A 26608-nucleotide genomic window follows, 5' to 3' on the forward strand; every position below is an offset into this window, starting at 1 on the left:
GGGCACAGGCCTTAAAGTCATTTTTTAGAAGGGAACGCCTACCTTGCATATAATTAATGCAAGGCTGGCTCCCCCTTCCAAAAAATGACGCACATGGTGGAATTTTGACGCCTGAGGGTTGGTATAAATATGGGGCAGGGTTTGCGCCGATTGTGCGTAAAAAATGTTGACGCACATTCGGCGCAAACAGAGTATAAATATGCCCTTTGGTGTCGTGCACGCTTGGCTGACACCATGAGACTGTGTTGCAGGAGGCAAGCAGCTGTGCTTATGCAAAGTTGTAGGAGAAAAGTACAATAATTGATGCAGTCGCACATATGGATAGCTATCATCTTTGGAGTGGTGTGTGTCATACAGTTTCAAGATTGAATAAGGGTCTTTGGTGAGCGGCCAGCGATGAAGGGTGCTGTCCTTCTGAGGTGCAGTCTAACATGAACTGTTGTATATGCTCTTGAGTCCACCGAAGAGTGGAAGAAGAGCAACACATGGGAACAGTAATTAGACAACAAGCCTTGGTAAATGCTCAGAGGAATCCATCAAGTACAGTGAAAGCTGTTTCAGGAATAGGTGTCAGAACAATCTATAGCTGTGAAGGCTTCATTATGGGGTGGTAGAAGAGCAACCTTTATATGATCAGTGATTGTATGCGCTTTAAGAGCACATATCCACGTATGCCGTTGAACAATTCATTGCAATTGCCATTATACAATCACTGATGATGCTTGCTCTGAGGAGTCATGCAGAAGTGGCGAAATGTAACTCATCAAAATGGGCAATTGTACAGCAAGTCATTGCATATGGTCTGAGGGTTCTACCCAGGACCAAGAGGAAGTAACACTTAGGAGCCATGAATATTACATAACTAGAGAAGGAAAGTGAGCTGTCAAATTTTTGTACCAAGAAAGTCTTGCTGTCCCCCAGATTCAGGAACACAAGATGTGAAGGTGAGATAGAGGCAGTAGTGGAGATGAGGATATGATTTTTACTGGGTAGATTAGGACACTCTATGTACTAGGCTGGACCTGTGCAGAAGAAACTGGGTTGTTGTTGCACGAGTGCATGTGCTCAGAGCAGTTGTTAAAAGGACACACCCATTTTAATCAATGGGCCTCCCTGTGCTTTGCTGTACTAGAGTCAAAATTTTCAATGTCAAAAAAGGTTGACGCCATTGTCTTAACGACCTCCAGGGTGCACTGTATTGCAAATACGCACAACCATGGTGTTGTTAGGCAGGAGCGGCTAGCAGTGCTAAATCGGGACAGGGTGGTGCACGTGAGGGTGGAGGGGTTGGGGGAGGCAGGGGGAATTAATAAAAAAGAAAACAAAAAAAGTACCTCTATTGTTGCCGCCGCTGTCACCATTGCACTGCTCCTCTCGCAGACAGAATGAAGGTACAGGCTCCCAGCCTGCCCTGCGGCCAATCCTGACGCTGCTCAGAGCAGTGTTAGGATTGGCTGGGAGCGCCCAGCCAGGGCACTTCCAGGAAGACTGGGAGCCTACTGCGCATGTGTGTTTGGCCGGCCCGAGACAACCAGCCAAACATACATGCACAGTGGCCCCTCAGTGCTTGTCAGAGCCTGTAGCCCGCCCCTTTTACCAAAAACCTATAATAAACATAATTTATTATTCTTTTTTGGTAAAAGGTTTGCAGCTGCTGCTGCTAGCAGGGTGCGGCGGCGATGCCCTAGCAGAGGAGCGTGCCTGTCGTTAGGTGGGGCAGGGGGCAAGAAACGTGGCGCATCTGGACCCATGCTCCACTTTCTTGTAAGTGTGCCCCTCTGTTTTTCAGTGTCTACCTGGCACCTCATTCCGTGCAATTTCGCTAAACCAAGAATGTTCAGGACTACAAATACCAGAATCAAAAGTAAAATAAAACCTGGAGTCGTTGAGAGATTGACGAACGGAACCGCGAAACTAGGGAACTTTCAGAGAGAGTGGATATCGGCAGCTCAGCTGCTCTGTTTGAGTCCGAGAGAATTTTCCCATTAAACATTTACGTTTATTTCAAACATACCTTAGGAAATAATGAAAGAGGTCGGTAGAACTAAGAAATTAAAACCAGCTGACTTCATATCTGATTATGAGGAGTAATTATTTTATTCCTGCTTGGACTGGGGCCAGCGCCCTGTATATAACTGTTATTTAGGCCACGCACGCCCTATGCATTAGCCTCGCGATCTAATCTGGCCCTCCCCGTTTAACATAATTTAAAGCAGAGTTTAATTAAATCTTCTGTTGTGACTGCCGCCCTTTGTACACAAAGCATGCTGCCACCTGAGGCCATTTCTAAAGACTGTATTTAACCAGATAGCACCGGCGACCACTTTATCTGAAATATATGTGGGGCACAGTGCTCTCTGACTCGGAATAAAAATAGAAAAAAATTAGAAATTCAGTTTATGGTAAATGTTGTTGTGAAAACATAAACCGACTCACCAACAATAGAACACGCATTTACACAACACCACGCCTCTTCACTTAGAGCCACTGTCAATATTTTTTACTTTATTTACATAATTTTCGAAAACGTGTAGTAGGCTTCAGGGGCGCTACGGAGATACACAGCAACGGGCATTTAGAAAGCATTTTTTTGCTGCCTAGCCTCCAGTCAACCTGATTATGAGTGCACTAGAATTTATGATGGGTTTGGGATCGTGATGGGGGTGGTGTTTCACGAGATATTTCAGCTCACCAAATGAATCACTAGGGAAAAATGTGGGAACAGGCACAGGGACACAGATTTCTGTCAATTATTCCCCACTCTTTCTCTACTTCCGGAATTAGGAAAATAACAGTGATTAATCTGGGGCACTCATAAGGAGGCCGCGATGGAGTTAGCAGTGCAGTTAACAATGCATATCAGTTAAAAGGTTACAGAACCATTCAGTCGTGCATTACATCAAACGTAGCAGCAGTAACGGCCCAATGGAAGGACACCAAGGACTTTTACAAGTGATTAAAGTGACGGTCGGAAAGCATGAGGGTCTCGCTGCCTAGTGACAGAGAAGAGGAAGAGAGATTCTCAAAAGTGCATGTCAGATTAACAGAGCGACGTAAACACAAGCAGTGGGTGTTAAACCATAAGAGAGTCTAAATGTAAAACGATTCGGGGTAAAGTACAAACATATAGATGGACGCAGTGTGGCCAAAAATATCTGGTAGTCTGACCATGGCATTGAGGTTTTGAACTCTTTGAAACGACCTATTTTTCCGAACATTTTTGGGAAGGAACCACAAATCTGGTGTGGGAGCAGAGAAGGTATTACGAAGAGCAATTCAGTTCCACTCATGCTAAGGCATTTTCACATGTGCATTTGGTAACTACATGCAGTTATGCACATGGAAAGGCATTTGCTGGCAGGTAAGTAGGAATTCCGAAAACCATTCTCTGAGTATTTCTAGAATCATCTAAAGCAGGTTTAGAGGAGTCCTCTTGGGAATCTTTGTGACTTCCTATAACGTATAAATCTGCTCAGATACAAGGGACTGAACCTGTGGGTGAAGATTTACTTTTTTGCGATGCCGGCCGAATTTGTTTAAAACATTTGTGGCCATCGAACATACGTAAAAAAATACTTCTTGCCACCCTTCTTTGGGCAACTGTCGTATATCCAAATGCACCTTGTGTACATTGAGTACAATTTGGAGTGAAGTAAAATAAGTAATTCAGTATTCACAAACTGAATGCAAGTAGGCATAGCACATGTTATAATTTTGGAGAACAAATGTGAACAATTCCTAAAATATGGCAATTGCAGAATTGTCCTAACCAGTGATTAATTTGTAAATAAAGAGCTGCAGGTGCCCAAAGCCCTCCTCTTAAACACGCGGCTGCTGTAATTAAATGTGTGAACACCGAATACTGAGGCAGCATAATCCTGAAGCCATCTCGGGCCTCTTCAATCTATTTAAAGTAACCCCCTGCCCCTTCAGCTCACTCTTGCAGCTTTCTGCTTTCTCCCTTTGTGATGCTTTTTCGTTTTTCCCTTCCTCCGTCTTTCCCATATGTGTCTTTTGCTGGCAGCAAATGCTTGAGACAGAAGAGCAAGCCCCGGCCCTCAAATATAAGTGCAGGTGCTCAGCACCGGAAACAACAAGCACAAATAAAGCACTGGTCCTAACCCTACTATCAGTAATACATGCATCGTGTATATTATGTACTCTTAGAGTTCGAAAAATGGTTGAAGTCGCATTTACTTCTTCTCTCATCATTCTTGGTGATATGAAACTACCACCTTTCCTTCCATCTATGGTTTCCCCCTACTTTACTCTCATGCAATGCTTTGTTGTCACACTTTTTTGCCTCGTGGGCACCACTCTGAATTTGTTTTCACTCTGTATCTTCCAGTTTCCTTTCCTCGTTTTTCTTCATTCCTGTACATGACCTTCTTCTTCTTTACATTATTCTCATCTTCCAAGGCCATCTCCTCCAATTCTCCCATCTAAAATACTTTTCTGATATAGGCTTCTGCCAACTAGTCTTCCAACACTCTCCTTTGACATGCCTACAGTGTAGGCAGTCTCCCCTAATTTATTAATCTCTCGACTCTAACAACTCTGCCAACACTCCGATTACCTCCTCAGCTTCTGCTGTTCCCTTTGTCTCTCTTCAATTCATTTCAACGCTTGCTTTCTCCTGCAGTTGAGACACTGGATTTCCACACCCTCCAAAACTGACACTCTCTTCTTTCAAATCTCCATTTGCCACCCATTCTTCTATGCTGGCCTTTTGTCCCACCTTCTGCACTTTGTATTTCTTCCTGTGTCTCAAATATTGATATGTTTTTAACTCCCCCCTCTCTTTTCTGTGCTTAAATTTCCGTTGTACTTCTTCTTGTCGATTCCAAATCCTAAATCAATGCCTTATCCTTTTACTCCTGCATCATCGTTCACAAGCTTTTAACATCTCACTCCTCAACAAGTGCACCTCCCTTTTTTATCCTCCTTGCCTTCTCCTCTGAATTCTCCAAAACTCTACACCCCTTTTAATTTTTAATCTCCCTTTCTTCGCCTACTCATTTTCACTTTTACATTGACTCCATTGGTTTCTGGCCTCTCAATGTTTTTGAAATATCTTTGCATCTTTTTCACATCTATCTATGTTCCTGCTCCATTCTTAACAATCCCCCATCCCTACCCTTCAACTGCCCCACAAGTCTTGGGACCCCTCTTGCAAAGCCCCAGAAGCTTTGAGCCTGGGGATACTGTTTTGATTCTGAACTGTCGTTCACTCCACAAGTGAACGCAGTAGTCAAACAGATCATTGTACATCATGGCCTTACCATGTAAAATACCCCTTATACTCCAGACTGGCCATCGAGGGGAACTGACCACAGCCTGGACTATTGCAACATAATATACACTGTCCTCCCCAAACCGCTCATTGCCAGGCCACAAAGCCTACAAAACCAGGCTGCCAGAATGTTCCTCAACTTTGGCGAACGTGACCATATCACACACCCTCTCTGGGAGCTTTCCATTTGCTACCAGTCGAAGTTAAGATCAAATTCAGGGTTTTAAACACGGTCTATAAAGCCCTCTGGGAAAAAGGAATCAAATACTTGCAGAACCTAGAGCCACTCTACACCCCCAGCTAGAGACCTTCTTCCATCGGCTTGTTGACCCAACAATGAACATTCAGGCAGTCGAAACATGCTCACTGGGAGGACAAGACTCAAGCCTGTGGAATGCCCTTCGACAGTGCAGCTCAATCATGAGCACTTAAGGGGCAGCCTAAAAAGAGAATTATTCAGACTCACATATTGATGGGTAATCCAGGCCGCTATGAACTGGGAACGCATAACATCAGTCAAGGGTATCTGACCTGTTGATGAATGCACTCTCCCAACATTTTTTTTCTTCAGGTTGCATAGCGTTTTACCCCCTGTCAGCACACTTAAGTAAACAGAAGTTTACATGCACCTCATCACAAACTTCCAAAGTAAATATTAAATATACAATGTTTTTCTTACCTGTAGAATTTACTCACTGTCTCAAGTGAATCAAGATGTTTCAGAAGCAGGAATTCACTAGATTTGGTAATGTAAAAAAACAGAACCTCTCACGGACAAAAATATCAGTTTTCTCAGATGGTACAACTTCCTTCTGGAACGTGTTTCCTCTGATCCTAACAGCAAACCTTCACTTCAGTCATTTAGACATGTAAAAGTCAACCTTCTCTAGTTCTATGTGAAATAAGAACATTCTTTCCTGGGTCTCCTACTTAACCCCTTTTCATTCTCAAACTACCCCTCTGTTTTTACATAATGTATACCTGTTTGGTTCTTATGTAGACCCAATATTGCATCCCAACTATGTTGTTAGGGCAGGAGCGCTACATGAAACTGAAAGCATAACTTTATTTTTCCTCCACTCCATACGTCCTCTCTCACCATCTATGTACGCTCTCCTTGTATTAACGCAGAATTTTACTAATGAATATTCATGTATTCGGAGTGTTGAATTTGCATAGAAAATGAGTTAACGTAGAGAAATAATGCAGGCATTTGAAATGGCGCCTACTCGAGTGGCCGCCATTGTTCACAAAGTGTACCTATTAATGGCTTATTAATGTAAAATGTTGAGCTCATGTCTTGATTAATGTTATTGATGGCTTATTAATGTAAAATGTTGAGCTCATGTTTTGATTAATGTAGTAGTATGCCATATTAAGGGTTATGTATTATGTATTAGCTTTATTAATCATAGGCCTTAATGCGCCTCGTTTGAGAGCCCTTATTTACAAGTTGGCATTAAGCCACAAAAAGTGGCTTACCACTACCTTGTAACAGTGGCACACTGCACAGCGCCACAGGAGCGTCACAAAAAGGGACGCTCCGGTGGTGCTATGGCCTTGTAAATCTGGCCCTTAGTTCTTTCATTCTCTTTCCTGCCTCTGATCCTCCAGACCATTCAACTGTTCCCTTCTTTGTAATTCCCACGCTATTATTCTTTAACTGTGTTTACCCTACCTTGTTCGTGGTGTTCCTTTAGGGCACATTTTGTGTAAATATGTCTTGTAACTAAATCAATGAGTAAACATGTCAAAAATTAATTTCTAACGTACATAGGACACATTTATATTCCTATCCATGTAAATGTAACATCAATGTAACATCTACTAGGAGGTCATACTTTCAATGCTAGTCTAGTAAGGGCCCCGAGATAGAGTCCCTCCCTGTGCATGGGAATAAAGGGTTTTGAACTGACAATCGTGGCCGGTGTCACTCACAGGCAGGTTCACACAGATGCAGCAGGATATCAGATGTACAGGACCGCCGGACTCCCGAAGCCGCGGCCAGGGAAGGGAGTCAGCGTCAACAGTGCAGAAGGGTCCCAGAGATTAATGTCTCTGCGACACCCACATTTAACCTTCACAGAGGAATGTACTTTAGCTTGCCCCCCTGCACCCCGAGGCTTCAACTGCCCACTTGAAAAAATATGGAAAGCGTCAACATTTCGGCACGTTACAAAAAACACGACACAGGAGCACGAGAGAAAAAAAATACACAGGCCAGGGAGGGCAAAGACATTAATTTAAAAACCCCACCGCTGCCAACCTTTGACCCATTACGGTGAGAACCAATGCTACTCTGAGAGGTCGTGTTTTTCCTGATTTCTGGTTGTCAAACCTCCTTTTAATTATCAAGGGACATCCTGTGAATAATGTCCAACACATAGCAAAACCTTATTCAACATCAAAACAAGGATTCTAGAATGCCTTATGCTGGGGATTGTTATCGATATGGACTAGGTAAAGAAAACTGTTTTTTTCCTTCTAAGTTGGCTGGTCCCTTTAAGCTATACCACCCGCTGTGGAAGATAATTAGATGACCGCAATGTGAAACAAGCATTGGCAAAGCCAATAGGGCTCACCTATGAGGCGAAAGGAATTGGCTTTGTCAATGTTTAGCCATGCTGTACAGCTACACAGCTGTGCAGCATAGCTGAAAGTTAAAATAGAAATGTTATGACACTTTGTTAATCGCTGGTGGGAGGGAGAATGGGGCCAGAGGCAACAAGAAGAGTGGGGGAAGGCAACACGCCCAACAGAGGGTGTATGTGCGTGTGGGAACGATAAGGTGCGACTAGCGGTGTTTGAGTCATAGATCTATTTTTTGTTATGCTGGTGGGTGGAAAGGAGCAACAATGATGTATGAGTGGGAAAGGGAGTGGCAATCATCCACACAGACAAGGGAGGAAGGGTCTGGGCACTGGCAGCAAACACAGATGGACGAGGATGCGTGAAGGTAGGGAGGGTCGCTAGGGGCAAGCAGCAACATGAATGAGGGATGAAGGGAGGGTGGGGGCAAGCAACATAGATTAGGGAGGAAGGTTGGAGGCAAACATCATGGACGAGGGAGGGCTGGTGGTGCAAGAAACACGGACTAGGAAGACAAAGAGGAACACAGAGGAGGGAGAATTACACCAAAAAGACTTCTTGGGACTTTAGTGCCCAAAAAAGTGAGGAGTGGATGGATACAAGTAATTAGTCCATGGTCTAGTTGAGGGACAAACACCTGAAGAAGTAGGAAGTCTGCGGCAGCTCCCCAAAAAGAAGCAAGCAAATGAGAGTGACAAAGAAGCCAACCAATGGTAAGTAATATGCAGCCTCTAAGCCCACTGTTAGAAAACAATACGTCTCAAAGAGGTAGCGCTTCTTCTGTCTAGGTAAGATCTAAAAAGGGAACTTTGGCCATTGTTTAGAAATAGTCCAAAGTGTTCAATAGTTGCTTTAAAGGTGAGGTGAGTAGAGTGTAGCATATTTATCATATTATCCCTCATTTTATGGGCTGGGCTAATCCTGATTTGGATGTTATTTGTAATTTGTTCACAAGTAGTGTAAAAATACAACACTTTATTGGCTGGTAAAACCAGATAGCGTGTATGTGGGAACATCCAGAATATTCTACTTTGTCTGGCTGAGAAATGGGAGAAATATCTTATTGCAGTATAATGAGACAAAACAGAAAATTGCTGATTATGCAAATGCATCGTTTTCTCAAAAGAGCAGCACAGTCTCCATCAGTACACCACATCTTGGGCCATATATGTCTGAAATAGCATTGCAAGAGAGTCTCTATTCATAAAGTACGACCATGCACTGTAATTCAACATTTGTCATTTCAAATGGCAATACACATATCAGAAGTTACAGGGAGCTTTAACAGTCCTTGTGATTTGCAATGAAATACACAAATGCTTTGCAACTACTCCTGCAATAGAAACACATTGTTTGGTTACTGGTTACCCTGAGGCAGGTGATAGCCATATGCAAAAGTTGAGACATCAATTTCTGACAGCCTGCAATCTTAAATCAGGCTTCTAGAATAAGTGGGAGCAGGCAGTGTCCCTATGCACCCCTGGAGCGTTGGACTGGCATTTTGGATAGTCTCTCAGTCTGGCACAGCTTGATGGGCAAGGCTGAAAGGTCAAGTATATAGCCTGTTTTTTTTAGGGGCCCCTTTACAGTCAAAGGGACCAATGGATGCCTCCCACACTTGCCCTATTAAACTGGCCCATCTGACAGTGCCAGACTGCTCAAAAAAACAGGCCAACACTGCATCCCTGCATGATCCCACAATGTTCCTTTCACAATGTGAATCTTCTTGTGCATTGTGACTCCTGTCCCTTTAAGAGGAGAAATAAAATTGCTGAAACAATGTGAAAATGATTGAAGGGATGGTGATCAGACGTCCCTTCCAGGTCTCAACATTTTCTGCTATTTGCATTGAGGAACACAGCCAGTGATACACATAATGATAATGATTAATGATAAACACAATGTGAGCATCATAGCCCACAGCCACTTGGTCCTGCACTTTTTAGGGTCGGGTGTGCAAGCGCTCTAGGCTGCTCTAATCTCTCTGTGGGCTTTTAACCACACCCACTGCATGGCCATCAGTTTCATTGGTTCCTGGGCTTGCCTTTTAAAATTCACTTGATTTAATTTGTGAATGACGTGCATATGTCATGCCTTTCCCGGTTTGTAGCCCTCCTCAAGCACACCGACCAACTACTGAAAACATACGAGGCTCCATGTTTTCTGCATTGCTTCTGGACTAGTTTTCCTTTTAATTTCCAATGCAGTGTGATCTTGCTGGCCAATGGTCGAGCGCTTTGTATGACATCGACCCTGTTACATGGATAATTGCATAACTGCAGATAGATTTGACTGCAAGCAAACTTCTGTTTCCTTTTCTGTCTCTCCTTCTCGCTTCATGCTCATGCCGTGGTGCTTTAAATCAGCTCGCTTATGTGAAGCTGTTTTACTTTTAATTTTCAATTTATGTGGCAAGAAAAGTCCGGTTAGGACTTTACAACGCTAATAGCACTAAGTCGAGCAAATGCAAGACCCGTTGCATTGCAAATGCTTTTTATTCTTTGCAGTTTTAGATAGCACAAACTTGACCCGAAGGGATCAGAGCACTTTACGTGAATACAAGTTACATTACACAAGGGCTCATTCATTTTTTCAGCACAGGAAGATTAAGTAATTTGCCCAGAATCACAGGATGTTGAGCCGATGTCGAGACTCAATCCTGCTTCCACAGATCCAATGCGGCAGCTCTGACCCTAAAGCCACATGCCACATTCACTCCCCATTGATTCTTATATTGGGGAAAGATGTGAGATGTACGCATCTAAAATAAATACCTCCATCTCTGGTTAGGTGTAACAAATGTGTGGTTATATATGACATACAGGGACAGGCTGGCATATAGGGCAGTCAGGCAGTGCGCGCAGAGCTAGGCTGGCAGGTCTGGGCCAGTTTTAAGGTTGCAGCCTACTAGTCAGCATAGCTGTCTGGTTTGTTAAAGACATCTTGGGGATTTTCAGAAAGTTGACCTAGTAATGCTTTCGGCTCGTTGATTACCACTGGCTTTGTGGTTTGTAACTCACATTTTCTGGCTTTCTATTTGCTGACTGTATTTGCTTTAGGTTCTCCAGGTTCAGTTTGTCCCTCCCGTTGCCTAAACCATGTTTACTGTATTATTCCACAAACTCGCTTTCTGTAAACAAGCCTTTAAATCTTCTTCTTATCTTGTCACATTTGCTGTGCATTCAAAGGCTGAAGCCAAATGTCAGGCGCTATCTTCTGAGTTGCCTGACATTTGACCATTTGAGCCGCTGTCTTCTAAATCAACTGACATTTGACCATTTGATCCGCTGTCTTCTGAGGATTCTAGAATCCCTATTGCTGGGTGCTTGTTTACTTTTCATTTTCTGACTTGAAAGGGAGGGGATTTACGTGCCAATCTTGCTGGATACTGGTGGTAGGAAAGACGTTTTTTCTAGCACACAACAATATTTAAATGAACTATGTAAGTATTTCAGAATATATCAGAATTCGTAACATATAGAAGCACATTTTTTGTTATTTCGAAAGTGTGTTAAAAACAAATATTTAATGTGATCAAAAAAATCATAACACCAGGTGATGCAATTTCCACACATTATCATTTGTACACTGTAGTTTTATTAGTAAAACTGTATGTCTGTGCCAATGTAATGGTCATTTCAATTGAAAATTGTAATGGCAGTGTGCTACCATACCATGCATACTCCTCTCTATGCTGTTCCACTCTACACCACTCACACCACTGCACTCTATTCTGTACCACTACACTTTATACCACTCCACAGCACTGCACTCTTCACCACTACACTCTACACCACTGCACGCTATGCCACTTCATGCTACGCCTCTGTACTCTAATCTGTACCACCCTACTCAATGCAATGCACTCTTCACCCTTCTACTCTACACCACTGCACTCTTTGCCACTGCACTCCACACCACTCCAATCTAGGCCATGCTAATCTACTCTGCACATCTCCACTCTACGCCACTGTATACTACGACACTCTGCAACACAGAACTCTACACCACTGAAATCTATGCTTTACACTCTATGCCAATGTACCTACTCTGTAACACTTAACTCTATACCCCTGCACTCTACACTAATCCACTGTATGCCACTCTAATCTACCCTGCATCACAGCACTTTACACACTTTACTCTACGCCATAACACTCTATGCAACTGCACTCTACCCTGCACCACTCCACTCTATGCCACTGCACTCTACGCCACTCTGCTCTTAACCACTGCACTTTACACCAATGAACTCTACACAACTTCACTCTATGTCACTGCCCTCTATGTCACTGCACACTACTCTGCATCATTGTACTCTATGCCACTTCTCTCTATGCCACTCTACTCCACTGCACTCTGACACCCTACTCTGCAACACTACACTCTCTGCCACTGAACTATGCACCACTCTACTCTGCACTACTCCACTCTGTGCTACTCCACTCTATGCCACTGTACTCGATGCCACTGCACTCTATCGTACTGTACTCAATGATACACTACTCTGCACCACTCCACACCACTACACTCTTTGCCACTCTACTCTGTGCCACTGCCCTCTGCATCACTGTACTCTACACCGCTGTACTCTACGCGCCTCTACTCTTTGCCACTCCACTTGGCGCCTCTCCACTCTGCACTACTGCACTTTACTATGCACCATTGCAATCTATGCCACTGTATTCTATGACACTGCATTGTATTCCCGCTAAATTCAATGCTACTGCACTCAATGCCACATCACTCTACTCCACTATACGCTGCAACTCTCTTGTCCACAGCAAGCTCAATCCACAGTCTTCCATTTCTTGCAGAACAATTATATAGCATGCGTTTACAAATTCAAAACTATCCCAGTTTGCAAACATGGGCCAGTTTTTCCAACTATAAAATTAGGTAATAGGGCCACTTTTAATTTGGTGCCCGAGCATATTTTCTGTCCTAGTCTGACCTGATGACATACAGTCTCTGTGGCACTTAACATATCAGAAAAAAACACGCCTATTTCACAAAGAAATTCCTTTAAAAAGAAGCGTTTGCTGATTCTACTGCGGGTGCAACTTGTTATCACAGAACACCTGCATGTCTAGACGGCTGGGAAAGGGGGGGGGGGGAGATCTTAGCAGAGGAGTGTGGCTGAGGAGTTAGCTCAGAAGTAAACTCAGCTCCACCCTCCACCCCCTTTAAACCATCTGCTATCTTAATCCGTTGATATCTGTGATGTTTTGAGTTTGAGGTTACATGAACCTGCTGCACAATGCGAGCTGCTATCTCTCTGACGAGCAGATAGTGCTTCAAAGGCCTTTGGGCTTCTCTCAGCTGCACGCTATCTGCTAGGATGGAGACTTCACATACAGGCGTGCGGGTGACTTCTGAAAGCTTATATCTCGAGCCGCATCTTGGCCTTTTCTGAGCTCTGTGCCCTCTCATCATCAACCTTTCAAGCATCTGGCCGCTGTACTCGCTCCTGGGACCCGATCACCAAGTCGTCACTGGTTTACGGAAAAATGTTCACAATCGTATTCATATATTTCATATATAGCAAGAGGACTGTAGGAATTTTGCACTGCAGTTTGAACCTAATAACAAGCAAAAAATGTCGTTGCAGTGGTAATGTGGAGGTAAACAGTTATTTCATCTTAGCAAATTGTGGTACTGGCAGAACCTTCTGATTAAGACAAGCACTATAATAGTGAAATTATCACAGTACACTGATAGAACTATCAGTTGGCTCGTTAACAGCACATCAGCCCACACACTTTTTTAACGGATGAGGTGGAACGGAGTGGACCTCTGGTCATGACTAATTAATTTATTCCACTGTATGTTACAGGTACAAAAGAACACTTCACACAGTAGGTGTTTATGTTTATTTAAGCATGCAGAGTGTGTGAAGTGGCTACACTCTGCCATCATTGCACTACCTTAAACTAGGAGTGGAATCAGGGAGTAAGATCCTTGGTCCTTAAAATGAACATGGGAAAGAGTGCCTTGAAAGATGTAGACCTATCATGCACTATGGGCATTGCAACCACATAGTCTTTCTGCCTATCTTCTCTTTTTAGGGTTGAGCCTGCGAGTGTCACGCTTGCAAGACATTGTTTTGTATAGTAAAGGGCTTGAAGCCCCCTTGTCACTCACCAATTGTTAGCTTGCGTGGCACTCTCCTTTACAGCCTCTTAATTTGTCACTGCAGGCCTGGCATCATTTCCGTTGATCTGTGTGGAGCAGAGACGAAGCACTGAATGATTCAACCTAATCAGTGCCTGTCTGCTGCTCCTGACGTGATTGAGGTACTACTAGTGCTCTGCAAACAGAAGACGTGTGACTGTCAAAAATGTACCCAGCAGTACAAACAAAATTGCAAAGTGTTATTTCTTACAACTTTCTTTTATTTTGCCAAGTTGTATTTTCTCACTTTGCACTCATGTTTTCTTTTGTTTTTGCGCATGGGCGCTGTGCTCAACAGATGATAATTATCTTGTTCTGAATACTTGCAAAGTGACATTGTTTCTTTATTATGTGTAATTTCTGGAATGAAGCTTTAAAACAAAATCGTGCAGTACAGCCCAATCCTCCCCACTCCAATCACTTTACTACAATCCACCCTAATCCAGCCCACCTCACCTCACTCCACACCAATCCAACCCACCCCAATCTATTCCACTTGCACCCACCCTACTCCTATCTTCCATCCCATCCTAATCTGCCGCACCCAGTTCGCCTCACTCCAATCCAAAACAAACTACATCACCCCCAAAACAATCTGCCCCACTCCAATCCAAAACAATCAGCCCCACTCCAATCTGCCACACTCCAATCCAAAACAGTATGCCACACTACAATCCAAAACAATTTTCCCCACTCCCATCTACCCCACTCCAATCTGCCCCACTGCATCCAAAACAATCTGCCCCACTCCAATCCAAAACAATTTGCCCCACTCCAATCTGCCCAATCCAAAACAATCTGCCCCACTGCAATCTGCTGCCCTCCAAACCAAAACAATCTACACCACTCCAATCTGCCCCACTGCAATCCAACAATCTGCCCCACTCCAATTCAAAACAATCTGCCCCACTCCGATCCGCCTCACACCAATCTGCCCCACTTTAATCCAAAACAATCTGTCCCAATCCAACCTGCCCCACTCCAATCCAAATCAATCTGCCCCACTCCAATCTGACCCACTCCAATCCAAAACGATCTGCCCGCTCCAGCCTAATTCATCCCACTCCAATCTAATCCACCCCACTCCCATCTAACCCACCCCACCCCACACCAACCTATCCCAATCCACCCCACCCAATCCAATTCACCCCACCCTAATACAATCTGCCTCACTCCAGTCCAAAACCATCTGCCCCACCTAAATCCAAAACAATCTGTCCCACTCCAAACCACCCACTCCAATTTGCCCCACTCCAATCCAAATCAATCTGTCCCATTCCAATCTGCCCCACTCTAATCCAAAACAATCTGCCCCACTCCATTCCAATTCAATCCACCATATTCCCATCCAACCCACCCCAGCCCACCCCACACCAACCCAACCCAATCCTATCCACCCCACTCCAATCCAATCCACCCTAACACAATCTGCCCCACTCCAATCCAAAACAATCGGTCCCATTCTAGTCTGCCCCACTCCAATCCCAAACAATCTGTCCCTCTCCAAACTTCCCCACTCCAATCTGCCCCACTCCAAACCATTTCAATCTGACCCATTCCAATCTGCCCCACTCCAATCCAACACAATCTGCCCCACTCCAAACACGCCCCACTCCAATCCATCCCACTCCATCTCACTTCACCCCCCTCCAGTCCACCACAATCCACCCCATGACAATCCAGTCCACCCCACACCAATCCACCCCACACTGATCCAGTCCATTCCAATCTAACCCGGTCCAATCTACCCTTCTCCACCCTGATCCATTCCACTCCATCCCAATCAAGTCTAGCCCAATTCACCCCACTCCAGTCCGATCCACCCCACTCTAATACAACCACCTAACGCCAATTCAACCCACCCTACTCCAATACAACCCACACAACTCTAACCAAATCCTACCAATCCACCCACTCCAATCCACCCTACTCCAATCAAGTCCACTGCTACCCATTCCACCTCACTCCAATCCAATCCATCCACACCACCCCAAATCAACCAACTCCAAATACAATACACTTTAATCCAGCCCACTCCAGTCTAAATCAGTCCACATTAATCCACCCTGCTCAAGTCCAATCCACCCCACTCCAAACCATGTTAATCTACCCTACTCAAATCCAGCCCACCCCCTCCAATTATTCCACTCCAATCCACACCAATCTAATCCACACCACTCCAGTCCAATCCAACTCACTCCAATTCAATCCACCCAATCCACTCCAGTCCATTCTACTCCAAATCACTCCACTCCTCCCCACCACACTCTAATTCACCTCATCCCACTCCAGTCCACCCCACCCCACACCACACCAATCCACCCCCAAATCCAATCCAACCCACCCCACTGCAGTCCAATCCAACCCAATCCAATTCAATCCACCCAATCCACTCCAGTCCAATCCACTCCAAGCCACTCCACTCCACTTCACCCCACCCCACTCCAATTCACCCCATCCCACTCCAGTCCACCCACCCCACTCCAATCCACTCACCCCAATCCACCTCATCCCACCTCATCCAATCCACCCCACTCAAATCCACCCCACTCAATCCAATCCACCACACTGAATCCAATCCAGCCAATCTACTCTAATCCAGCCACTCAGTCCAATCCATCCCACTCAATCCAATCCACTTTACTCCAATCCAATCCACCTCACCATACCCCAATCTGATCTACCCCAATCTGATCCACCCCAGTCTGATCCACCCCACTCCAGTCCAGTCCAACCCACGCTAATCCAATTCACCCCACGCCACCCCACCCCACTCCAATCCACCCCCTCAATCCACACCACCCCAATCCTCCCCACCCCATTTCAATCCACTCCACTCCACTCCAATCACCCCACTCTACCCTAATCCAATCCACCCAGCCCCATTCCAGCTCAGCCCATCACACTCAACCCCAATCCATCCAGCCTACCCCATTGTAATCCACCCACTCCAATCCACCTCAATCCAATCTACCCCATGGCAATCCAATCCACCTCACCCCACCCCAATCCAATCAACTGCTTCCCATCCCAGTTCAGTCAACCTGGCTCTGATCCAGTCCATTCACCCCACACCACTCCACTCCACCCCACCTCAATGCAATCCACCCCACTCTAACCCTCCTGCTCAAATCCACCCCGTTACAATTCAGACCAATCAAGTCTACCCCCCTTTAATCCAACACACCCAACTGCAATTCAATCCATCCCTCTGCAGTCCACCACACCGCAATCCAATCCAGCCCACCCTATTTCAATCCACCTCACTCTAATCCAATCCAACCCAACCCACTCCAAATCACCACACTCACTCCAATCCACCACACTCTACCCCAATCCACCCCACTTTATCTCAGTTCAGTACACCAAAATTCAATCCAAGCCATCTAGCCCACCCTACTCCTATCCAGTCTATCCAGCCCACCCCACTCAAATCCAATCCAATCCAATCCACCCCAATCCAATCCAATCCAATCCAGTCCAGTCCAACCCAATATAATCCACCCCACTCCAATCCAATCCAATCCAATCCAATCCACCTCACTTCAGTCCAGTCCACCCCACTCCAGTGAATCCAATCCACACCATTCCAATCCAATCCACACCACTCCTGTCCAATCTAATCCACTCTACCCCACTCTAATCCAATCCACCCCATTCCATTCCACTCCAATCCACCCCACCACACCCACCCCAGCCCTATCACCCCAATCCAAACCACCAACCCCAATCTAATCCACCCGTCTCCAATCCACCCCGATCCACCTCACCCCATTTCAGTCCACCCCACTTCAATCCAATCCAACCCAAACCAATCTACTCCACTCCACTCAATCCCCCTCACTCTACCCAATGCAATCCACCTCACTCTACTCCAATCCAGTCCATCCCACTACCCCAATCCACTTTAACCCACTCCAACCCATCCCACCCCACTCCACTCTGCAACACTGTCTGTCACTGAATTCTGTTCCCTTCCACTCAAATCTACAACACTCATTCACCCTACTCCACTCTACAACACTCCAACAAATTTACTCTACAACACTCAACTCTCCCACTATACTCTGAAACTATACAACACTAACATTTAGCTGAACAGCAGCCACACTGGTGTACAACATAGCAAAACACATTGCCAAAGCCAATAGCTCTTGTCTAGGCAAGACCTATTGACTTTGCCAGTGCATGTTAATCATGGTTGTATAACTGAACCACAAATCATAGAACCACGCGTGGCTGAACAATTTAGTCAGAACCACAACCGCATTTTTACCACACATGCCTTTACAACAAATTTTGTTGTAAAAGCATGTTTAGAAAAGGTATGTGCAGCAAAACAACCCTTCCCCTAACTTAAAAAAGTACCCCGATCCCCCCACCCTCCCTGTGGCCTAAAACTAACCCCACCCCTAAAAACCTCCACCACCCAAACCAAAGCCTAAGCCCCTAACTGCCTAAATCCCTGGAAATTAAAAAAAGTTCCCGACCCCCCAAAGCCCTGGGCCTTGTTAAAAAGTAAACCAAATACCCTGAATAGGCCTACACTTCCTGAGGCATAAAACCTTCCCCACACTTAAAATAAAATAACCTGCCACCCCACCCACCCTAAGCCCTAAAACATTCCCCTACCCTGAAAAAACATAAGCCCCACAAAACCTGGCCCAAGACCCCACTGCCCTGAGACCTAAAACCTTCCCCCACTCCTAAGAACTATAGTACTCCGACCCCCCCCACCCGCACGGAGTCCTAAAACTGCCCCTAAAAACTGCCTTTTCCCCCTCACCCTCAGCCCTCCAACCCCACCCTGCCTTAAAAACTAACTCAGCCTCCCCCCTCTCTGAGCCGTAACACTGACCCCTTAAAAAAAAAAAAAAAAACGCCCCTCTAAAACTGGCCCTACCCCCAGCCCTCCGACCCCACTCTGTGGTTCAACCCCCCGCCCCACCCCCACTTACCCGGCCACCACGTTCCTCGCCCCACTGTGTGCCTGAACCATGGATAAGCATGGTGCCTGAACCACACATTTACGTGGTTCAGGAACATGCATGGTTCAGGGCAAGCATTGTAACGCTTATGTGTTTACAGTCTGTGTGGCTCCAGCTGTATAGGCCGTTTCCTGTTGATTATACCACCTGGAGGGCGGCAGAAAACATGGGGGCATATTTACGAAAAGTAGTGCTGCACACAGATCAGCACCACTTTTCTTGCGCTCTTTAGTGCCCCTTACAGCCACCATGTGTGTGCCGTATTTAAAATACGGTGCACCATGGCTCAGGGTAGGGGCCAATAGCGTAAATGTTTTTTATGCTATAAATGTACTCTGCAGGAGTAGCACCAAAATCTTGGCTACTCCTGCAGAGTACACAGGGGCCCATTGTATTCATTGGCATACCCCTTTTAACACCTGCTCTGAGCAGGCGTTAAAAGTGCTTTAAAAAATGACGCAAGGAAATCTGTTAGCTTTCATTGCACCATTTTTTCGGCCCCCTTTGCATATATTATGCCTGGCGTAGGCATAATGTAGCGCAAAGGGTTACAAAGTTGAGCAATGCATGCATTGCACCACTTTGTAAATATAGCGTGGCGTTTTTGGCCTTCTAACTCCACATAACCCTTAAAAAATTATGCTAATGTGGCATTAGAATAATACGCTGGGCTCTTAAATATGCCCTCTAGTTTTCCTCCCACTGAGGAATTTCTAACTTATCTATTACCAACCCCTTCAACTGCTATGCAACCATCATTTGGGATTTACCATTCAGTGCTCCAGTGTCTTCCAACGGTAGTAGCACACCCCGTTCAAGAGTTGAAGGGGAAGAACCCTATGATGAAGCATGCCACCAAGCGGTAACCCATGTGGGTGAGGGTTATACAACAAAAAGCAATGTGCTTTTCCTACCTGTAGGAGGTTCAGTACATAATACGGAGTAGGGATCTATTTTCCGAGATTTAGCAGAGTAGGAGGACGGGCCCCCTTGAATATCCCTCTTATCTTTCTCCCTTTTTTGATACCGAATATGTATTGCAACAATACAAGTCTACCACACCTGCTGAAAACTGCTACTACCATTCTAATTAAAGGTTAGAACCAGGATAAGAAATTGAGTTAAAGTATGAGAAGTGCGGTTATTGTATAGCAGGCCACTGTGAAGTAACTCTACTGTAATTGTTAAAGGCCAAAGCTCTTGCTAAGATGTTCTGTTATGTAAAGCAGGCCTGCCAAGTGCATTTTTTCCTCCCCCCCGTGCTGGCACCCTTTCGGCTGCCTAGCACCAACTCAGGCACCCCTGCACCTCTGTGTTGCATGCAGGATTGGATTGTTTTTGTGCAGGAAGGGACACCTTCCTGCAAAAAAACAATCCATGGAGGAGTTTCCCTCTTTATATATGTGCTGCAGAATGCAGCACACAGGGAAAGAGGAAAAAAATCAGAAGAAATAAACATATTTCCCTCCGTTACACCTCCCCTGGGGAGGCGCATGGGTATTGACACATTCTCAGGTTTGCATAGCTTTGAAAATCTGGGAATGCGCCAAAACCCATGTGTGTTGTGTGGAAAAACTCACAGCAAATTGCAAGGTATGCATACCTGATGCAGAGGAAGGCAAAACAAGAACTTGTGCTGCCTTGCCTTACTCCATATCTACGAGGCCATGAAAAGCCACGCAAAGTGGCTTTGTGAGGCCTCATAGGCATGGGTCTGCACTCTGTGCCAACAAAGCTTCAAACAAAGTGATGCATCGGTAGCGCACGGGGCTTTTATATCTGCCCCCTAGTGCCCAAATGCCAATGTGTACTCTATTGAATTTAGGAACAATTGTCAGCATCTCCCCTGCTGACCTAAGGTTCCTTGATGGTACATAAGGTTTAACAATTGGTTGCAGATAACATGGACCTAAATTATTCAGGGCTCTGTAGCAAAAACATAAGGATTAAAAGTGGATCTCTGTCATACTGTGAGCCAATGAGGCTGCTTGAACGCAGCCTCCATGGACACACATCTTTACAGATACAGAATGAGCCAAGCCACAGCATTCTGCAATCTGTGGGGTCTATTGATCCTGTCCTGTGTATTCCAAGATATAGAACATTACCATATTCCAACCTTGATGATATCAAGGCTTGAACTAGCATTTTCCTGCCACTGCAGTAATTTAATTGTAAAAAGAGAAAAAATTTCATCTACCCAAATGCCGAGATCCTTGATCTTGGGTTTGAAGTCAGGTACAGAACCCAGCTACTTAGGCCACCATACAGTTGACCAGATGTTTGCATGGTTGTCCAAGGTCAGATCCTCAGTTGTTCCAGTATTAAGCTTAAGATAATTTAAGTCCATCCATTTAGCCATTTCAGTAAGACAAAGGCATGAAGAAGCAGCCATATTGGTGGCTTTTTTGACAGTGTATTGATGAGGTGTGTGTCATCTGCATATGACATGATTGTAAACCAAAACTCTGAATTTAGTCTGCCAAAGGTTGCACATATGCATTAAACGGGGTTGATCTCAAAACGAGCCCTGTAGGACCCCTTGCTTCAGTGTGAGCACCTTTGACTGGTGAGGCTTCTGTACCACCTGAAAGGTATGCCCTTGTAGAAAAGAAACAACCCATAGCAGTGTTTTATTTCCCAGCTTACAGTTCCAGAGGCTCTCTAACAAGATATTATGGGACACTGTTGGACGCTGCACTGAGATCCCACATCAACAGTGTTGCAGAATCGCCAGCATCAGGTGAACTGATTCTGTCACCAGCGGTAAGGCTGACTGTGTTGTATGAGAGGTGGACCCCAGACTGGCTTCTGTGTAGGGCTAGGCGTAGGAGGTGAAGGCTCTCTATAAAGCTCAATAACTGTTTGACAGCTTTCTATGTAATCTTGGAGATCAGTGGTAGTAGCTAAACTGGACAAAAGTTTTCTAGCTTGGAGGGTTCCAGCAGTGTTTTTTAAGTAGCTGAACCACCATGGCATGCTTCCACTTCCCAGGTACTTGGCTGCATATATTGCAGTTAGCTCTTCAGCATCAATAGGACTGAAACTGAGCAGCATAGAGTTGTCCTCTGACAAGCTGAACCAAATGTTCAAACAGGGGCGTCTTTACCTTCTGCAGGAAAAGAGTGATATATGTTAGCTACCTTTTCCAGGAAGAACTGAGCCAAAACACTGAGGGGGTCATTCTGCGCCGCCCGCCAAAGTAACCCCGTCGAAAGACCGCTCCGCGGTCAAAAGACCGTGGGGATCATTTCGACTTTCCCGCTGGGCCGGCGGGCGACCGCCAAAAGGGCGCCCGTCGGCCCAGCGGGAAAGACCCTGCAACAATGAAGCCGGCGGAGTTGCAGGGGTGCGACGGGTGCAGTTGCACCCGTCGCGATTTTCACTGTCTGCAAAGCAGACAGTGAAAATCTTTATGGGGCCCTGTTAGGGGGCCCCTGCACTGCCCATGCCAGTGGGGCCCCACGACACCCGTTCCCGCCATCCTGTTTCTGGCGGTGTAAACCGCCAGAAACAGGCTGGCGGGAAGGGGGTCGGAATCCCATTGCAGCGCCGCCATGGAGGATTCTCCGGGCCAGGGGAAATCCGGCAGGAAACCGCCGGATCCGCTTTTCTGACCGCGGCTTTACCGCCGCGGTCAGAATGGCCCTGGAAGCACCGCCAGCCTGTTGGCAGTGCTTCAGTGTCCCTCCACCCTGGCGGTCCATGACCGCCAGGGTTGGAATGAGGGCCTGAATCCTTTCTCTGTTGGGGTGGTTGTAGCTGAGATTGCATTTAAGGATGATAGTGATTTCACCACTGTGAATAATTCACAAGGGGAGTTTGGGGTTTTTATTGGTGCGGTAATCACAATGGGCATTTGTAATGCAGCAATGATAGATTTTTTTGCTGCCTTGTCATCCCTTTTACAAGCAGGGTCATGCTCTCTGTGCCAAATGCGCTCCAGACATTTACACTTCTTTTTAAAAACTGAAAGGGTGCTTATTGAGCCATTTGACCGAGGGTTGTTGTCTGGGAAAAGTCTGATTTCCTAAAGGAGCAATTTGATCTGGTGCTCCACTAATCAAGTTGTCTGCTTGTGCATCAGCTGTGTTGGATAGGTAGCAGCCAAAGCGCTGCAGAAAGACAAAGGAGAAACTTTGGCCAATGACTAGCCCCCACCACCAAGACTGCTGCAATACTTTTAGGCGCAGTCCTATAAGGGACCAGAAAAGGGATAGCAAAGTGGTCAGACCATGCGAGTGGCATAGGTAGCTTAACAAAAATATCAGCCATGTTTAAAAAGACAGGATCCAAAGTGTGCCCCATATTGTGTGTGGGAGACGTTACATACTGGAGAAGTTGCAGACCTTCCAAGTCTGCTGCCACAATCATAGCTGGGGACAAGTTGTACCATCAAAGTGTAAAGTCAGATCTCCAACCACCTTAAAATTGGAATATCGGTATGCCAGTGGGGACAAGATGTCAGCTAGCATCACAAAACAATAGGTGGCTGGCCCCGGGGGTGAGAAATCAGGGCTCCCAAAATCATCCATTTACCAGTCAAAGCTAGAGCAAAGAAGGCTGCTTCACTTCCTTTGATGCTGAGCATATACAAGGTACAATAAATTGACTGCTTAAAAATGATTTCAATTCCCCCCACCCCATGCTTGTCTATCCAGTCTGCTAATGGCAAAGCCTGTCAGAATGGCTTGAAATCTGTCCAGGGACGAGTCCTCTGTGAGTCATGTCTCAGTAAGAAAGACCGCATCTGGCCGATAGTCTTCCAAAAATTCATACATATCCAGTTTGTGACTGACTAGAGACCTGCAGTTCAAAGAGAAGAACTTGGCTCAGTCCTTAGGAGTGTGTTTTGCCTTGGCACCAGTGCTAACCTTTAGTGAGTCCAGGTGTGAGAACCTGTAGTAATCACTCAAGACCGCATCCCAGTGCATTGTTATTTTGCACATCATGCCACCTCAGTTTTGACCCAGCTACATGCAAATTAGTCTTGACTCTGCGCCAATGGGAACAGTGCAGCACGAACTGCCAAACCAGGTCTCCCTTGAACCAGAACACAAACAACCTGTTGTGCTGTAGGTGGAGTATGTCAGCGGTGGGGACCGAGTAGTCTCTTTTGCTCACTTACTAAAGGTCCGCCCACCCTAAATAAGGTTGGCAGACAGTCAATACAGCATTTGCAAAGCAGTAGACTTTCCACCATATTCTAATTCAGGGCCATGGTTTTGAAAGAAATTGCACAACTGCAGACTACCCATGAGCACAATTCTGTCAATATAACTATTGATGAGCATCAGGCTTTGTTTACCTCATAAAATACACCCCCATAGTTAGTGAATCAGCTGATAAAGTTGGGGGCATTGTCTTTCAGGATTTAGACCATAACTAGACAGAAAGGTACAGCCATTTAAACAACAAGGAACAATACTATTTACTGAATTAGAATCCCTTGCTAAAAATACAAGCAGCATCCAAAAATATCACTAGTAAAGCAAAAGCAGATGGATTCCTGAGTAACTATATAATCAAATATTATAATACCAAGCCACTTTGAACCCCAGTCCTCACTTCTGAAGATCCATAAAAAGCTTAGACACTCCCCTAGGGAGGTCTTTTGTGTCAGGCTGTGGGTCAGCCCTTGAGTGCAAAGATCTGCAAATATATCAAGACCTTCTTGAAAGACATCGTCCTAGTGACAACAAGCTACATTAGGGACAATGAAGATTTAATCAGCAGGATCCAAGACGCCCTTTGATATCACACCTGAAATCCTGATGTTCATGGACAGCGAATCCCATTACACTAACATTCTTCAAACAGCGGGGAGAAAGGGTTCTTAACATCAGACAGCTCCAGTAGGAAAGATTTTAACATTTCTTTTCTCACCTAAGCACTAACAAAAATGACTTTAAGTTTGATGGTAAAGTCTGCCTTTCAAAAAATAAATTCATTGGCACTTCTTTTGCCCCAAACGCAGTTCTATACATCGAAAACTTTGAAACACATTTAATCTATAGTCCTTTCAATACTCCTTTCCATGAGCACATTCAGTTTGGAAGAGATTTACTGAGGACATTGGCCCTCATTATGAACTTGGTGGCAAACACCTTCGACCGCCATGCTGACGGCCAACAAAAGACCACCAGTGGCGGTGAATTACACACAGCCGTATAATGATGCCAAAAAGAACGACCGCCAAAAATTGACAACCTCCGCCCACCGCCAGCGCCAACGATGGCAGAAATGCAGTACATATCACCCGGTCACCGCCACGCCTACAACCCCCCGCCCACCAAATAATGATGCACAAATCAGCGCAGCTGTCAGTGAATGTCAGATGACCATTGGCAGTATTGACCGCCAACAACAAATACACACATTAACAAATTGGAAAAGCACACACCTGACACACATCCACACTACTATAAAATACGCACATACACACCCCACAATCCTTTGCAACGCCAATAGCACAACAGATATTGACACCTCAACACACATACACTGAACTAACCATCACATAAGTCACACACACAAAACCACCACTAAAACTTAAACACTGCACACCCACCATCACAAACCACACACCCAACCACACAACAGCACCGTCACCAACTGACCTACAACACAACACAACACACACCATGGCACCCCCTAAGCATCCCTGCTTCACTGACAGGGAGCTAAGGACCATGGTGGACGAAATACTCAGGGTCGAGCCACAGCTCTTTGTGGCACAGGTGCAGCAGACACCCTTGGCCAAGAAGGTAGAGCTATGGCAGAGGAAAGTCAACAAGGTCAACACTGTAGGAAACCATCCACGCACAAGGGATGACATCAGGAAGAGATGGAACGACCTGCGGGGAAAGGTGTGTTCCATGGCAGCACAACACAACATCGCAGTACAGAAGACTGACGGTGGTCCCCCACCTCCTACCCCCGAATACACCGACTGGAAGGAGAGGGTCTTGGCTATCCTGCACCCAGAGGGCCTCACTGGACTCCCTGGAGGACTGGACTCTGGTAAGTCAACACACACCATGGCACCCCCTAAGCATCCCTGCTTCACTGACAGGGAGCTAAGGACCATGGTGGACGAAATACTCAGGGTCGAGCCACAGCTCTTTGTGGCACAGGTGCAGCAGACGCCCTTGGCCAAGAAGATAGAGCTATGGCAGAGGATAGTCAACAAGGTCAACACTGTAGGAAACCATCCACGCACAAGGGATGACATCAGGAAGAGATGGAACAACCTGCGGGGAAAGGTGTGTTCCATGGCAGCACAACACAACATCGCAGTACAGAAGACTGACGGTGGTCCCCCACCTCCTACCCCGAATACACCGACTGGAAGGAGAGGGTCTTGGCTATCCTGCACCCAGAGGGCCTCACTGGACTCCCTGGAGGACTGGACTCTGGTAAGTCAACACACACCATGGCACCCCCTAAGCATCCCTGCTTCACTCTCAGGGAGCTAAGGACCATGGTGGACGAAATACTCAGGGTCGAGCCACAGCTCTTTGTGGCACAGGTGCAGCAGACGCCCTTGGCCAAGAAGATAGAG

This window comes from Pleurodeles waltl, chromosome 7 (genome assembly GCF_031143425.1).
Source record: "Pleurodeles waltl isolate 20211129_DDA chromosome 7, aPleWal1.hap1.20221129, whole genome shotgun sequence".
In the NCBI taxonomy this organism is placed as follows: domain Eukaryota; kingdom Metazoa; phylum Chordata; class Amphibia; order Caudata; family Salamandridae; genus Pleurodeles; species Pleurodeles waltl.